Source organism: Schistocerca piceifrons, chromosome 7 (assembly GCF_021461385.2).
Source record: "Schistocerca piceifrons isolate TAMUIC-IGC-003096 chromosome 7, iqSchPice1.1, whole genome shotgun sequence".
NCBI classification, from domain to species: Eukaryota; Metazoa; Arthropoda; class Insecta; order Orthoptera; family Acrididae; genus Schistocerca; species Schistocerca piceifrons.
Genome location: NC_060144.1, coordinates 91,952,478 through 91,969,414, shown reverse-complemented (window position 1 = coordinate 91,969,414; position 16,937 = coordinate 91,952,478).

Sequence of the window (16,937 nt, the reverse complement as noted above, 5' to 3'; positions counted from 1 at the left end):
AACAAACAGAAATGTATAAATATGCAATCCATACGCATAGCAGCAAACATATATCTTACATACTAAACAGGTCATTAGCATCATATCAGCATAAGCAAGTAAATGTTCATATGTCATCTTAATAAGTAAACATGAAGGCGCAAGCAGATAAATCACAAAGTATAACTTACATACATAACCACAGTCAGCACAATTAATCAGGTGACAATTATAATTTAAATAAATAAGCACAGCAGACACATAATAAAAAAAATATGACATCAGTGAAAAAGCAGTGCAGCCAAGCGATGCATAATATATACAAATAACAACCCTGTTCATTATTAAAACATTGACAAAAATCAGCAAATGTACGCAAGCACGTCGCTTCACAAGTAATTTCATAGAACATGAAATTTAACACAAAGTATGAATCACGCAATCGCGAGCAGCAAATTACGTCTAAAGTACGTACCTAAGTGGAAATATGTTACCTGAAAAAATAAACTCAATTAATAGTTACCTTTTTTAGTTTATTAGTTTCTTCTTGGAAATTACATTCTTTCTGAAATTTTCTCGATAGCAAGTCGTCTTAATGTCGGACACGCACAGAATTTACCTGAAGTTCTTAAATATTTTATAGATCCGTATCCTGAAAAATACTGAACGTTAATAACATAATTCATCAAGTCACTGTAGCTTTATACTGAATTTAGTCGGAGAAATTAGACTGTGTATTTGTTTACGGCTGTCAGTGCATTCGCACTGAGTGCTCGATCAGCTGTAGGCGCGTGACGTAGGAAGCAATTGTTTGCGGTCAACGACTGCCTTGTGCGGCGCGCAAACTTGACTGTTGCTTTGAGTATGTGCCGCCGCCAAAACACAGCACGGTATCCTTGTATTCTCTGCATGTTTACATAAACTGTTGGTTTCTCGAAAGTATGTCATTCCACAAAAATTTTAACGTTTGATATATGATGTATTCCCTTAGAGCGTCGTGATTTAAGAGTTTCTACTTCAACAGTGTTATCATGAATAATTTGCGAATTCTATATGGACCGTTATAAAGCAGAAAAAATTTGCGACACAAGCCTTTTCCTTTATGAGACAAACGATGAGACTTAATTAATACCTTTTGGCCAACTGAAAAAGTTTTTAAACGACCAGGACGCTTAGCTGATTTCTCTCTTCTAGCAGCCGCAGATGCAATATTTTGTAGAGCCAGGTTGACAAATTCAGAATGCCGCAGTTTCCGTGAAGGCGGAAAAGGAACGATTTCAGAAATGCGATTTGTCGGTGCTTTGTTTTTTAATATCAGTAAAGGCGGTAAACTGCAGCGATCTCCTTTAATTTCGCTGGAATGATAGGAAACAACGGTGCTCTGTGAGAAATTGTTGGCGGCTTAGCCTTTTGACATAATTTGCATTTGGCCAGAACAGATCGAATGCGTTTTTCCATATTACTGAAGTAGCAATTTTCCCGTAATTTGTGAAAGCATTTTCTGGGACCAAAGTGTGCATAACTGAAATGCGTGTACCAAATTAATTTATTGACCCACTCATCAGGAATATAAACTAACCAAACAGAGTTGTCGAGCGATTTTCGTTTAAAAAGAACTTTCCAGATAGATCGCAAAAACGAGGTGTGGCCAAATCGTCCAATCTAACAAAGCGTCTAAGAAAATTACAGACACCAAGGAAACTACGAACATCACGTTTTGTGGTAGGAACAGCATAATTACGAATAGCGTCTAGTTTCTCTGGATCAGGAAGAATACCTTCTGTAGAAATAATGTGACCGAGAAATTTCACCTGAGAACGACCAAATTCAGATTTTTCCAAGTTCACTGTAATGCCAACTCTTGCAAAAATACCTAATAATGAATCCAAAATTTTGTTATGCTCACTCCAAGAATGTTTAGCAATAAGAATATCGTCAACATATGAAGTAATATTGTGACGAAGATAAACAGGTAAAATTTCGTTTAAGCTACGAATGAATGCTGCTGAAGATACAGTAAGTCCAAACGGTAATTTCCGAAATCACTTTTAGGTAAAATAGTCATATCCGGTTATTCTTTAACGATTCTCTAGATAGATAGATAGTAGAAGAGTTGTTTTGACAGATGCAAAGAATAGTAAGAGAGTAGGCAGTGGTACAGAAAACTAAAAGGGAAATAGCACCACTACAGCTCGGGGCCCTATGCACGCTACGGCACATATTCACTTAGAGTAGTGAATCCCCTGAGGACTTTAATAGCCGCACATAATATCTAGTTTGTGACTTAGAGGCAAATTTGGCGGAAGTGCGTACATAAATTGATCTAACCATGAACATGGATGTATGTCATTCTTAGAATTACGAAAGATCTTAAATTTCCGAACAGTCAAAAAGTGTTTATAGTCAAAGTTTTCTCCTCGTGGCGACAAAGACCTACCGCGTCCGTCCCAGTCCGAATGTCGATTATTGTCAAGTTCGCGCGCCTGGCGCTCTCTTGTTGCATCCCGTAAATGAAACAAATTATTTTCTTCAAACCCCTCTGGTATTCGTGATTCTAAATTTCTTTTGCTGTCTTTTCCTACGATTTCGCCTTCAATTTGTTTGACCTGCTTTTTTAATGCCTCAAATTCCCTTTTCACGCGTTCATTAAATTTTCCCTGATTTTCAACATGCTTATTTATGTTCTGATACTCTTCGGTTTCTGCAAATGGCAATGGTGCTGTATCATCCAAATCTCTGTCCCCATGTAAACTAAGATTTGTCAATTTATCTGAAATCTCCTCAACTCTTTCCGATAAGTCACCTATTTGTTCTTTCTGTTTATTTACGTCTTCCGTAAGTGTCGTGACTCGGGTTTCAGTATTGACACATTTGGTAGTTAACTGTTCATATACTCCAGGAGGACCTGCAGAGGATTAATGCATGGTGCGACAGCTGGCAGATTTCCCTAAACGTAGATAAATGTAATATAATGCGCATACATAGGGGCAGAAATCCATTCCAGTACGATTATGCCATAGGTGGTAAATCATTGGAAGCGGTAACGACCGTAAAATACTTAGGAGTTACTATCCGGAGCGATCTGAAGTGGAATGATCACATAAAACAAATAGTGGGAAAAGCAGACGCCAGGTTGAGATTCATAGGAAGAATTCTAAGAAAATGTGACTCAACGACGAAAGAAGTAGCTTACAAAACGCTTGTTCGTCCGATTCTTGAGTATTGCTCATCAGTATGGGACCCTTACCAGGTTTGATTAATAGAAGAGATAGACATGATCCAGCGAAAAGCAGCGCGATTCGTCATGGGGACATTTAGTCAGCGCGAGAGCGTTACGGAGATGCTGAACAAGCTCCAGTGGCGGACACTTCAAGAAAGGCGTTACGCAATATGGAGAGGTTTATTATCGAAATTACGAGAGAGCACATTCCGGGAAGAGATGGGCAACATATTACTACCGCCCACATATATCTCGCGTAATGATCACAACGAAAAGATCCGAGAAATTAGAGCAAATACGGAGACTTACAAGCAGTCGTTCTTCCCACGCACAATTCGTGAATGGAACAGGGAAGGGGGGATCAGATAGTGGTACAATAAGTACCCTCCGCCACACACCGTAAGGTGGCTCGCGGAGTATAGATGTAGATGTTAGGTTATTTAATCTGTCATTTGGTACGGATTCCTCGATTCTCTCAAATATTTCTTCCTTATCGTGTGCACGTTGTAAATTTAACTCTGAAAATTTTTGTACTATCACGCGATCTCTTTCTTCCTGTTCTCTATCCTGTTCCTTTTGTCTAATCTCTGCTGTAATTAATCTATTATTGTGAGAATTCTGTACTTCTTCTCTGATTTCTTTCTTTAATTCATCTTTCATATTTTTGAAACATGTCCCTATTCGTGAATCTACCCGTGTTTCCAAAGTTCCCATCTCTGTTTTAATTGTTCCTATCTCTGTTTTTAATTCAGATCCCAACTGTGATCCAAGTGAGTCTAACCGTGTTTCCATTGTTCCCATCTCAGTTCTAATTGTTGCTATTTGTGAGTCTAACCGTGTTTCCATTGTTCCCATCTCAGTTCTAATTGTTCCTATTTGTGTTTTTAATTCAGATCCTATCTCAGTTTTAATTGTTCCTATCTCTGTTTTAAATTCAGATCGTAACTGTGATCCCACATTTAATATAGCGCTCATCAACTGCTCCACAGTAACTGTTTCAAAATTCTTTTCACCCCTAACATTTCCCACGAAACCAGTTTCCTTCGTCATAACTGCAAAGCTATCTGAGTTCGATACTATTCCAGAATCTTCTGTCGTTAATCTCGGATTCTGAAAATTTTTTGATTGTGAAAAATTTTGAAATGGTTCCGGACTATTTTCCCGACTTATTACATTGTTTTCCACTTCATTATCCATCATACTGTTTTCCCCTGTTGGCGAGTTCGCCATGTTAACAATTTCGTCATTCTCACTATTCATCATTTTTGCCTTTTTCATCGATCGCGTAATCATTTACAAAATATACAAAACTCGTCACTGTACGAAAATTATACACAATGACTCTTTATCTCCACAAAATCCATTTACATGAAATGTTTCCCTCAAACACGATTAATCGAACAATTGAAATAATTGCACTAAATTGTCAAACACATATACAAGGCAATAAAAATTAAATTTTGAAAAATGCCATTAGAAGAATGCCAATTACCAAATCTACACATGCAAAATAGACTACAATTACTAAACTACAAATTACTACAACAATACTACTGTCTACTATTTTTACAATCAGAAGAATTTCAAGGGACGATCCGAAGCAGCGGTCGCCATGTGCATGGGGGCTTAATTATATACAATGCAAATATTTTTGGTAGCTGTGTGTCCGATTACGCTATGTCTCGTAAACGGTTGGCCCTGACTAGTATTTGTACGCAATCTGACTGCATAGAACAACAACAAAGAATGAAATGAAAATTTTCGTTAACACAATTAATTAATTAAGTCCCCAGCAACTATAAAACATACGAAACCAAAACACAAGTGTAATTGTTCTGTGTGTGGGAGTGTGATTCAACGTACACATCTGGCACGGTTCTTCTTCAATAAGACAAGAAATTTCGAACACCATTTATACTGACGTAATTGAAAAAAAAAATAGAAGTACTATAATTGCGCAAGAAAACCAGAATTACACTCTAATACAAGAACACAAGCCAGATGCTTTGTTGACTGAACCTGTAATGACACATTATTTAAGACACTGAGATAATAAAAAGAAAAGGAAAATTTTTTTTTTCTTTTACCTTCATATATTGACGAAAAGCACTCTAATCATTACAATATATCTCCACACCGACTTCCTACTACCACATCTCAACAAGAACTCTCCACCACGACCTCTCGACAAGCACTCTTTACTACGACATCTGAACAAGCACTTTTCACTAGCACATCTCAACAAGCAGTCACTACTACGAGTTCTCCCCAAGCACTGACTACTACGAGTTCATCCCAAGCACTGACTACTACGAGTTCTCCCCAAGCACTGCCAGTGGAGGCGGCTGAATAATACTCTTTGGCGCAATCTCTGGCGCAGTGGCTCAGTGTAGCCACCTTTCAACATCACTGTTTTTACCTTACACAAACTGGTGTGTGCTGTTGAAATTAGTCACGTGAACTAGTGCGGAATACAAACTTGCTTACATCTACATGTGCATATATACTCCGCTAGCCACCAAGCGGTGTGTGGCGGAGGACACAATTCGCGCCAGAGTCATATCCCCCCCCCCCCCCCTCTGTCCCACTCGCGGATCGCGCGAGGGAGAAACGACTGTCTGGTACAATGTTGCCATTTCCTTACTAAGGGACTAAAATCTCAATATTTTTATCACTTAACTTTAAAAACACAACCCACAGTAGCTTGCTGTTTATGTTTACAAACTACATGTTAGGCATAAATAGAAAATTATTTTAAACTACATATCATTGCATCTGTACAAAACGTAAAATCTACTGTTAGAAAAGCTTTATCGTCTGTATGGCTTCTGCCTTACTTTCTTTACTTAGAATTGCATATCAAAAGAAATGGAATAATTTCATCCATGAAAAATGTTGGTACGATTACATCAAAACAAGTTTCTTGTTTACTTTTGTTTTCTTAATATTAATGAAGTGACTTTACTTCGGTAATTATTCCTGAACGTCTGCTATTAATGCGAAAATTTGTTGTTCAGCAAAAGGTTTTCTTAAGATGTACTTATGCAGATGAATAAAATAAATTTGTCTTAAGATTATTATGTACATTGTGAATTGTCTTATATATTAACATGTTTACAAATTCTCATAATATTTACATAGGTACATCCACTCTACGAAATGTCTACTCAGCAAAATATTTCTTTATATCTTGGTGTAGATGTAAACTTTTGATCTTGTTTTATTTTGGATATGCTAGCAGATATCTGGAACCATGTGGTTTTGCTATTACTTTAAATATTCTAGAAAATAACATCCGCCGCTTCTTGTTTCTTTTCTTTGGTAGTGAGGGTTTCACATGAGTCCTAAGTGTCACCTTTTCCCGTAAGTTAAAAGTCTGTAATTTGGATAGTTTTGCCTGATGTATTAGAGAAATTACAGCTTGTTTTATTTTCTCATATCAACGAAATTCTTCTCTTTGTATACAGGGCAAGGGTGATAGCCATTCGTTATTTTCTTTAGCATTAAACATAAGCTCACATGGAGTATATTTGGTTGACATATGAGTTAGGTTGTGTACTACTTACTGGTTTAGGCACTGCAAGTAGTAGACTGCTATGTGGTGACATGGATGGTTCTATAATATCCCATCCTAACATGTGAACATGTGATGGATTTCATTTGATACAGCTTCTCTGTTGGCCCACAGGACAATTTAGGTAGAGTGGCGAAAGGTTTCTTGAAGATTTACTTACACTGTATACACATATCTTTTAACTATATGCAGCTTTTCATCAAATATATATATATATATATATATATATATATATATATATATATATATATATATATATATATATAGCAGTTCATCATTTCGTTTTGTTGTACAGCATTTGAGTAAAATACACATGTGCCACAAGAAAGGTCAATTACGGCATCTCTTTCTTGTAAGAAATCTACTCCCAATATGAAGCTCACTGATAAACCTCCACAAACCAGTAATGTGCTCTCTATAGCTCCATTACCTGCATCAACTAATACTTGTGTATGCATACGTACTCCCTTTGACTTATTTCCAAACACACCAATGATAGTACAATTGTGTACCAGCAACTTATGTTGTGTCTGAAGTTCTCAAATCTCATTATAGAATTTTAGAGCCATACAATTTGAGCTGTGCCCGTGTTAACAGTAGCTGTGGTTGGTATTCCACCTACTACGGCGCGAAATGCAGCTTGGATTGTTCCCTTTTCTGTTAGTTTGCACAAATGGGTTTCTTCTCAAAGTTCATCGCTCAGATTTTGGCCCTGATTATATCTTGTTAAATACACGCTCTCACGACATTTGCCCCCTGCATCTTCCGCGACCGCCGTATGAGGGCTGTATGAGGGCACGTTTAGCTTAACGCCTCTGAAGTGCTGGGCATAGCGTTGGCCACCACTTCTTTAATTCTTACTGGTGGCTGTTTTTGTCCACATCTGTTGTGTTGAGCGGCAGTGTTTGGTGGTACAGAAGAGTCAGCTGATTGTGTATTGGTAGCTAAATTAGGATGCCAATTACTGCTGTGGTGTTGGTTGCTGGTGATTTGGCTGATTAGTGTTATTACTATTGTAATTACTGTACCCTGGATGATATATGTTGTCTTGCCTACGGCTCTTGTTAAAAGGAGGAGAATTTCTTCCATCCCTTTTCCTGGGTTATTATTACCATTGTAAGACTGAGGCAAAGTATTCCCATTTTTGTTACCATTGCCATTTTTATTATGATATTGGTAGTAGTTATTACTGTTGTTGTCTGATACTTGGGCATTCCTGCCCCCGTTCAATTTTGCTTGATCATGCAACAGATCAATACAATCAAGCGTTTACATGAAAAGTTGTACGTCTGAATCTGGTACATGAAGTAGTTTTTCTTTTACTGAGACTGGTAATTTTGATTTTAAAACCCATATGACTTCTTGTTTGGGTATTTGTTCATCCCAATATTTCGTCTTATTTATACACTTCTCAAAATATTAACGCAATGTACGTGCTTTACTATTGTTCATCTCGGGATTATACATCTTACGCCTTAAACTTTCTTGTGTTTTTGCTGTCCAATACTTACTTAGAAAAGCTTCCTCGAATTCCTCATAAGCATCGCAATAATCTATTACTTCACTTGGTCATAAGGCTCCATCACCTTTAATATGGGTAGTGAAAAACTATATTTTCTATTTATCTTTCCACGATTTTGGTAGTATGCCACGGAAGCTTTTGATAAAAATGACAGGGTGTGGTATTTTGCGATCTGGTGTAAAACTTTCGAACTGTCTGTATTTTTGGTAAATTCTCTTCCACAAGTATGTCAGGAAGAGAAATGGGCGCCCCCTGTTCAAAAGCGACGTGAGCGGTTTGCGGACAGGGTATTGTTGCCGAACAGCTGATTGATGTCGCTGCTCCAGATGTCACAGTCTGCGTCTCTGGCAGTTTATTGACACGCAAATCAGACTCGCATCCTGCGTTTTTTATCGCTGTATATTCCTTTTTTACCGCCTCTACTTCTTGTGTGTCTGTTTCCATTCAGAAACCGGTTCAGTGTTTTCACCTAACATGTTTTCTGCAGACAAAGCTCCGTCTGTCGCTTTCTTTACGGTCACAGGCAGTTCGTTCCGTAAACATTCTTGAAATTGGTTGTCTTTCGCCTTCAACCAGTTTACAAAGTCAAGAGTATTTCTCCTGTTCGGTAGCGAGTGTCTGTACCTGTGTAGCTATTTGCTGCACAGAATTTTCTAATGTACTTTGAGCTGTATTACTTTGCGCGACCTGCTTGGTTACGACATTGACGGCTTCGCGCAAGTGCTTGTATGTTTTTTGCATTTCATCAAATTCCTCACTAATATTTTTGAAGTTAGTTTAAATTTTACTGAATTTTGTATCAAGGTTATCACTAATTTGAGTGGCAACATTTTCTTGTATGTGGTTGATTACTTCTTTCAAAATTTCGTTTACTAATATGGTTATATTATCTTGAATTACAGTGACCGCAGTTTAAAATTTTCCATTCAAACAGTCAGTCACATTTTGAAGTTTTGCGTCTAAACTACCAGTCATATGAGTTTTGATTTCAGTGGCTGCAGTTTGCAGTTTTGCATCTAAATTGTCACTCATATTTGTAGTTTTGCATCCGCATTGCCTGTTACATTTCGTAGTTTTGCATCTAAACTGTCTGTTACATTTTTCTGAACATCTTTAAAGTGTGTATTTTGTTAATGAACAGCACGATGTAAACCTTGTCTATGTTCTCTGAAAAATGCGAACAGTTCCGCGAAATATGTAGGTACTGATTCACTCTGGGTGAGTTTTTCAGTATGTTCGGCCTCAAGTGCATTTTCAACCGCCGATAATTCATTATTTTGAATTTCGTGCCTCAGCATATCTTGCTCGTCACTATCTGTCTCTGTCTCTACTCCGGGCGGTGTAGCCATTATAATGTTTCTAGCAAATTTGCCCATGAATTTAGAAAAATACACTTCACCTAATTTAATAAAATTGACTGTTAATTCTACTCAAGTTACACAGAGCAAATTTTATTTAATAGGAATAACTGTTAATTAATGTCAGTTGAAGACAAAACAATCCAGCGACGATTCTCAGTCGTTCTAGAAAGCGGCCATCTTGCCGACATTTCGTTTTGCAAAATTCACTAAAAGATTTGCAAGCTATTGTGAGCAACGTTTGGAATTTAACACTCCATAACTGACTTTTGCACACCAAGGCAAAGGCAAACAATAATTCCTTACCTCCTTCCTTTTTGCGCTTCAGCAACGTCTCGTATTACCCAATTTGCTGAAATTGTCTCGTATCTCGTTACAGTGGATTTTCATGTAACAGAAATATACAGATTTTTTAGATACCAAAATTACAGTGATACATATACATTCATATGTACATACATTAATAGGTCCTGTACAAAGGCAGCCATTTTAATGGTTGCTTTGTATTATTATTTATTATTATTTAGTTTTAAAATTAGTATTTACTTTTGTATTATTCTGGCTTTTAAATGTTTGAACTCAAATGCAAGTCTGAGTCAAATTAAAATTATCTTAGGCTAAATGAGTGTTCAATTGAAGCAAGAGAATTACGTACTTGAAAAACCATGTAAAAATATGTTTAAGTATTGAAATTTGAATGCAATTTGCCAGATATTACCACCATAATAATTAATGTAGATACTTTTTAGCTAGGCTCCTCTACTGGGATTGTCTGTGGGTTAGTATAATTTTGGCACGTGATTTACGCCTAAAAGTTATTGGACTTCGTTTTGTGAAAAGTGAAATTTTATATGCAGGTCCTATTCTGAAAGTATACCAAACGTATTACACTAATTGGTGCTGTTAATACGCGATACACAAGGTAAGCCACATTTAAGTATCAAGTTCATGAAAAAAACGCTGAGGGGAAAAAGATATGATTAGTCGTAATAACGAACACACTGAAATTGAGCAGTCATTAGTAGGCAAAATGAGCACAAATAACAAAATCTCTACATAACATAGACCAAGCTATGTATTTTAATACCGTACCAGACAATGGCTGAAACGGAAGAGAAAGAACAAATAGTTGCGAGTCCTTGTTCTCTTAAATTACATAGATAATCCAATTACAGAGATATTAATTTCATTGTAATCGCAGTGTCTATTGTCATGGTAAAATCGTCTCAGCGCTACTGTGTGAATGCACACAGTCATTAAATTCACTAACATTTGTGGAAACATTTCAAGCAGAGGGTTTTAAATTTGCTATTAACAGAGTTGGACTATTTCCACCATCTCGATTTTTTTAATATACTGCTATGATTGGCTGGAGATAAGGAGTACTGCATTCGGGGTGGTTGGAGGTAGGAGGAGGAGGATATGATTTTTAATTTTCCACTAATGTATTCGTGCTATTTCCGCCATCTTGGGTTATTCAATACTGCATTATGATTGGCTCATGATAAGGGGGCATGGGGGGGGGGGGCTGGCTTTACACAGATAAGGATGATATCACCGATAAAAACAATGTTGTCACTGATGATATCACTAATAAAGCTGATAATGTCACCTGGTCAATGACCTATATCACATAACGTAACAAAATCAAACAAAGTGTTTCAAAATGCGTATAGCCCAACTACTTGCATCCGTTAATGAAAATGTCAGCGACATACTGTGGCCTCTTGTAATCTCTCAGAGGTTTCCTTAGAAATTTCTGACACACAAGATTCGTCTCCAAATGTAGCTCAAAAAATCCAAGTTTGATACCTCACCATTAGTAAATCATATGTACATATTTCCTCTTGACGATCAAGTTACTCATTCTAAACATGCTGAGGGAATTAATCCACAAATTACCCTCTTCAAAGGAGGCTCTCTCTGATAAATCCTTGATACAAAATCTCTCTCTCCTTTATACTGGCTGCAGTAGGTTGGCACCATCGAACTGCTTCCACGAAAATCCTTACATCACCCATCTCTATAAACTTCAGCACTGATTAATCTTCCACAGTGAAACGCTCTGCTAAGCCCGCAGGATAGTACAGGTAGTTTAAGTTGTGGAAAGGGGCCAAAATAAGCGGCATTCAGTTGCACTGGAACATACAACCTGCCATTTTATTAAACATTACAAAAGTCAAGATTTTTTTAATAAAAACACAGCTTTAGTTTTTGACCTTAATTAGCGGCTGAATGCGCCTTACAATCTCATGCCTTAAGGGCAAGACCACTTTAATTTAAAAACCAATAACTTATATCTCAACCAAAATCATAAATATAAAAGGCAAAGCCTTATCTCAAAAGAGTTCCTTACTGAGGCTAAAGGCCCAAAGAATCTGACACTTTAAGAGCAAACAACTTAAATTCAAAATCGGCTGATAGCCCAACACATAAGACTCAATAACATTAATTATAAAAGAGTGCCAAAGGCTTCACGTAAAACACTTCTTAAATTAGGCTGAAGGCCCCAACCCGTCTGACGCCTTAAGGGCAAAATAACGTTAATCTAAAAGTCAGCTAGAAGCCATACAAGTAGAAACAACAAGAACAAACAAGAAAAGGCAGTAAACCCAAGGGTGCTCAGAAGTTACGAGGGTCGGCATTGAATTCAGACACTAACGCTCGCTTCGGTGAGACAAGCAGTCGGCCCAACCATTGTTGATCCGACGACAACCCAACCGACAGACAGTCAACGGACCAAGCGTCAGGATTACTTAACTTTCGTGTCCGGTATCGGTGAGCCACGGACCTCGTAGCAACGGGAACAGCCCCTCACACCTCGACCGCGCGTGGACGCCAGCACCTGCCCCGGCCAAACTACCAGCACCTGCCCCGGCCAAACTACGCACCGCGATTTCCTCGCTGCTCCACGTCAACCGACCAGCTGCCCAGGCCCGGAAACGGTGTAGGACCAAATATACGTCGGCTGATGAGACGACCAACCGAACGACCCACCAACGGTCGTCCCGCTCCAATCTCCCTCCGTCGGACAGTTCATGTGTGTCGCCAGCACTGGCTGTCGGTGCCTCACCGGCGCTCCGTCCCCGACTTCACTGCTCCGTCTCCAATTCACTAGTCTGACACACGACGATCCGGAGAAAGTCAGTCGCTCCAGAGATGGTACGACAGTGCGCTTATCGATACGCGCTGCTGCTGCCGCTCACGGGCAAGTAAAGCAGGAAGTTAGTGACGCCTGTAAGTGGAATAAGAAAAGAGGCGACAGTACCGTAATAGAAGATGACAAACAATAAACGGGATAAACGCGATCCGTGCACGGCTCACACAGGTTACACGCTAAAGTACATCACATACAATGGATGACGTCTTTCTACATCAGTTTCCATTTGTTGGGAAAACCACTGAACACTATTAAATTACACACAGCGTAGCCACAAGGAATAAATACGCAAAATTCTCTCAACTGATCTCTTAAACGACTGTTATTACAGTGACAATTAGTTCTATATTCACAAATGATCTATCAATACGGTCACACATCGGGAGAAAGCTGTATACTCAGTCCTTTTCCTTGCAGCTATCCTTGCTCATTTATATCACTGTGATCACCTGCTCCCTCTTCCCATCAATAAATCATCTTAAAAATACATCTTACATCTAATACATCAAACTATAAACGGAAAAACACTTTTGTGGAAACAAAATACTAGAAGAGTCTGGGTAGCAGCACAAAATGTAAAACGGAAATGAACAGTGGTAATGGCTGGGGTCTTTGGATTTCCATATCCGTTATACATCCGGATAATATATTCCCTTGAAGAATCTGTCACTGCACTAAAATACTCTATCCGTGGTCAGCACTAGTGGTGCCAAGACAATTCTTTTTTCATAGTGGCATCGGCACTTCTAATTTCGTCGACCATTGTACGTATCACATGTTGGCTTCTATGTCGGCATCGAGTGCATCAGAATTCCATTTTTTATCTATACTCTCCAAAAAAACTCACGAAATAGACATTTCACCAATGAGACGGCTACGCGAAAAATTGACCAGTGATATTCTTGTAATACACCGGTCCAGTTGCTCTCCTAGCAAATGTTTTATAGGTTAAGCAATGAGATGCTTTCCTCCATATACAATTCTTAGCAAACTTCTCAGATACCTGTTTTCCTCCACATGAAATTTCTCGAAAGCAGCGTTCTAAACTCACTCTTGCAGACATATTTTATATCAACCAATGAGGCACATTCGCATATTGCGAGAGCGACAAATCCTCATTCCATACGGTGCCCACCTGTCGGACGTCCTCCCCGGTAAGGGCGTAGAAAAATTTTCCAACAATAAACGGCCATCAAACTTCGCATGAGATAGCACAGATGAATATCTCCTAGTCAGGCTGGCTGCCTCTACTTTCCTAGTCACAGCGTTACTGGCAGAAGTTTCATACCTCGTTCTGCCGCTGATCCACTTTTCTGGCTTATTGAGAAGAAAGTCTCTGGACGCCAGATTTTCAAGTTTAAGCACTTTCTGTCCGTATATGATTAAATTGGTTATGTTGCAAATGACATCTATACTTTCATTAACTGCAGCAGTGGATGCCCATACCGTAATTTATATATCTAACGATTCGTCTACTTATTCAATATTTTCAGTCCAAATTATTACTTAGTGTTAGATTCTCAGAGTAAATGACTCTGACAAGAATTTCACAGCTCAAACTTTGTCTCCCATTGTACAAGTAATCATCTAACATTTAGTTTCTGTTTACACCATCGACTCCCGGCTCTGTTATCATCTTCATCCAATGACTTTGCTCTTGATCCATCCTCTCATACGTCTTTGATATATGCCTGTGTAACCCTTCTTCTACCGTTCTCTTATTTCTCCTTTCTTGATCTTTTCCATCGATTTCAATTCAATGTTCTGTCTTTTGTTCTTCTCCTCTTTTATCATGTGAAAGCCTCTTCTGTATCAAAAACTTTAAAACCTAGTTGTTTCACGGTAAAAAGTCAAGCACTTCTTATTAAAATGACATTCACATCATCCATTCTGACTCATCCTTGTGCCACTCCATACTAACTCCCAAAAGGTGCTTGTCACTCTCTCAATACTTGGAACCTTATCTCCACACTTCACCATCTCTCCGTTACCATAAAATATTTCCTCCCTTCCACAAAAGAATGTTTTCCATCCACTAGCTAACTTCCGTGTATCTCTGTCCTACTTTCTACCTCTGACTCTCACTGTTAAGTGTTTCACTGCTCGATGTTAATTTACAGAGAAATTTTTCAGCTATTTGGCTGCAGAACTCGTTTTCTACATCAATAGAACATAAAATTTAAATATCTTCAACACTTCGCCGCCTTGTCGCCAACTGTGTAAGTATTAATTTTAATTTTAGTAATTAACAGCCTCAGTGGCACCGTTTACCTAGAATTTACCTAGGTTTCAGTCCGGATAACCCAGCCTTTTTCAGCAGAACAGTAACTACCGTTTGTCCATGCTTGACGATGTCCACTATGGACAAACGGTAGTTACTGTTTTTCTGAAGAAGGTGGGTTATCCCGACTGAAACTTAGGTAAATTCTAGGTAAACGGTGCAACTGAGGCTGTTAATTAATAAAATTAAAATTAACATAGAATTTATACTAACACGACAAAGAACACAACAAAACAAATATTCACAGGGAACAATTTTAGAATTTGGTGTATAAAAAGTCTATCTGATACGTATTACATTAAATCATGGTAAAAACATTATCCATAACTGAAAAGATACAGCACTAATTTCCAGTTAAGAGATATCTCCGTAGTAATATTTCGTCCAGGAATGTTGGCTACATGGCCACTCCAAACGTTTAATAATTTTTTAGGTTTGATTAATCTTTCTCATATGAAAACGGAATGGAACAGAATGACTATTTATAAGACTTAGCTGACGTTAAGGACGTTAAAATGTGATATTTCTATCATCGTCTTGAAATCCCAGACTACTCAGAGTAATTTAATTTCTCCCAGGCATCCATAACTACTAAAGACCAGTTGCCAGCACTAAACAGACAACTGTAGCTCTCTTCCAGAATAACAGAATCCGGAAAATCCTATCAGGGAAGAGATTATTGTGGAGGAGGGGATATGGCACGAAAGCGGTATAAAATGAGAACAGACGCCTTCATGAAGTCGTGTCATCTTACACACCATGTTAGACTTGGCTAATCATCACTGGCGTCACGAATCGGCTTCCAGTCCGTGGTAACAACACTCCCATACAGCAACAGGTAATTTTGTACCTCCAATGGGCTAACAATCAACACACACACACACACACAATACAAATCATCGAGAATGTTACATGAGGCACATTTACTTAGCATCGAAGACTGTTATCGAATGGAAACTTGGGAAGTGACTATTAATTTGTTATGTAAACAGTCCTAATTGGCGTCACCCACTGTATACAGTGTAATTTACAGCAAAATTAAGGCATTTGCTCAAGCACAGACAAGCTTTTGTATCGCTTCATAGTGGAGTGCTGCTATTAGTATGCTTAATTATGATACGACGACACCTTGAGGCTTCTTGTCGTTTGCTTAACACTGTGATGGTAACAATCTGTCCATTTCGTTGAAGAGGAGGCAATTGAGGAGGCAAACTGGGAAGTACAGATGTTTGTCAACAATTTCCCCGACAGTCATGTGAAGATTTCTCGATTATTAGTGACAGTTTGTGAATGAGCATTGTACAGATATGTTCGTGGAAATTAAAATAATAAATCTACTCATTCAGTAACTTTCTGTCGTCGCTTTTCTTATTTTTTATTTCAGTCTTTTTCAAAAGCTGACCGGTGACTGTACATGTTAGATTAGTTCTTATCTTATCACGAAAAACGCTCCACAATTTATTATAATTCTTAAAAACAAAACATTATTTTGAATTTCACAGCTTATGTATGTTCGGAATTTTCTTCTTCAATCACTGCAACCAAATGTTTGCTCATACTGCCCAGCTGAAGGTTCAACAGATTGCAACCCTTTGTCATGCAAGACACAAAGAGATAGTGAACCTCTCTCGTCGAATTCCGTATGTGTTCTCGCTCAAGCTGCATCTGTGGCACAGTAAATGTAGATACGTATTTTTATTCCTGTGCTGGGAGCAAACATTTTCTTCTAAGTTGCCACCGTAACATGGTTTGTGAAATACCACAGTTTGTGAAATACTACAGAATGTGTCATTTCAAAGCTGGTCGCTGTGGTCGAGAGGTTGTAGGCGCTTCAGTCCGGAAC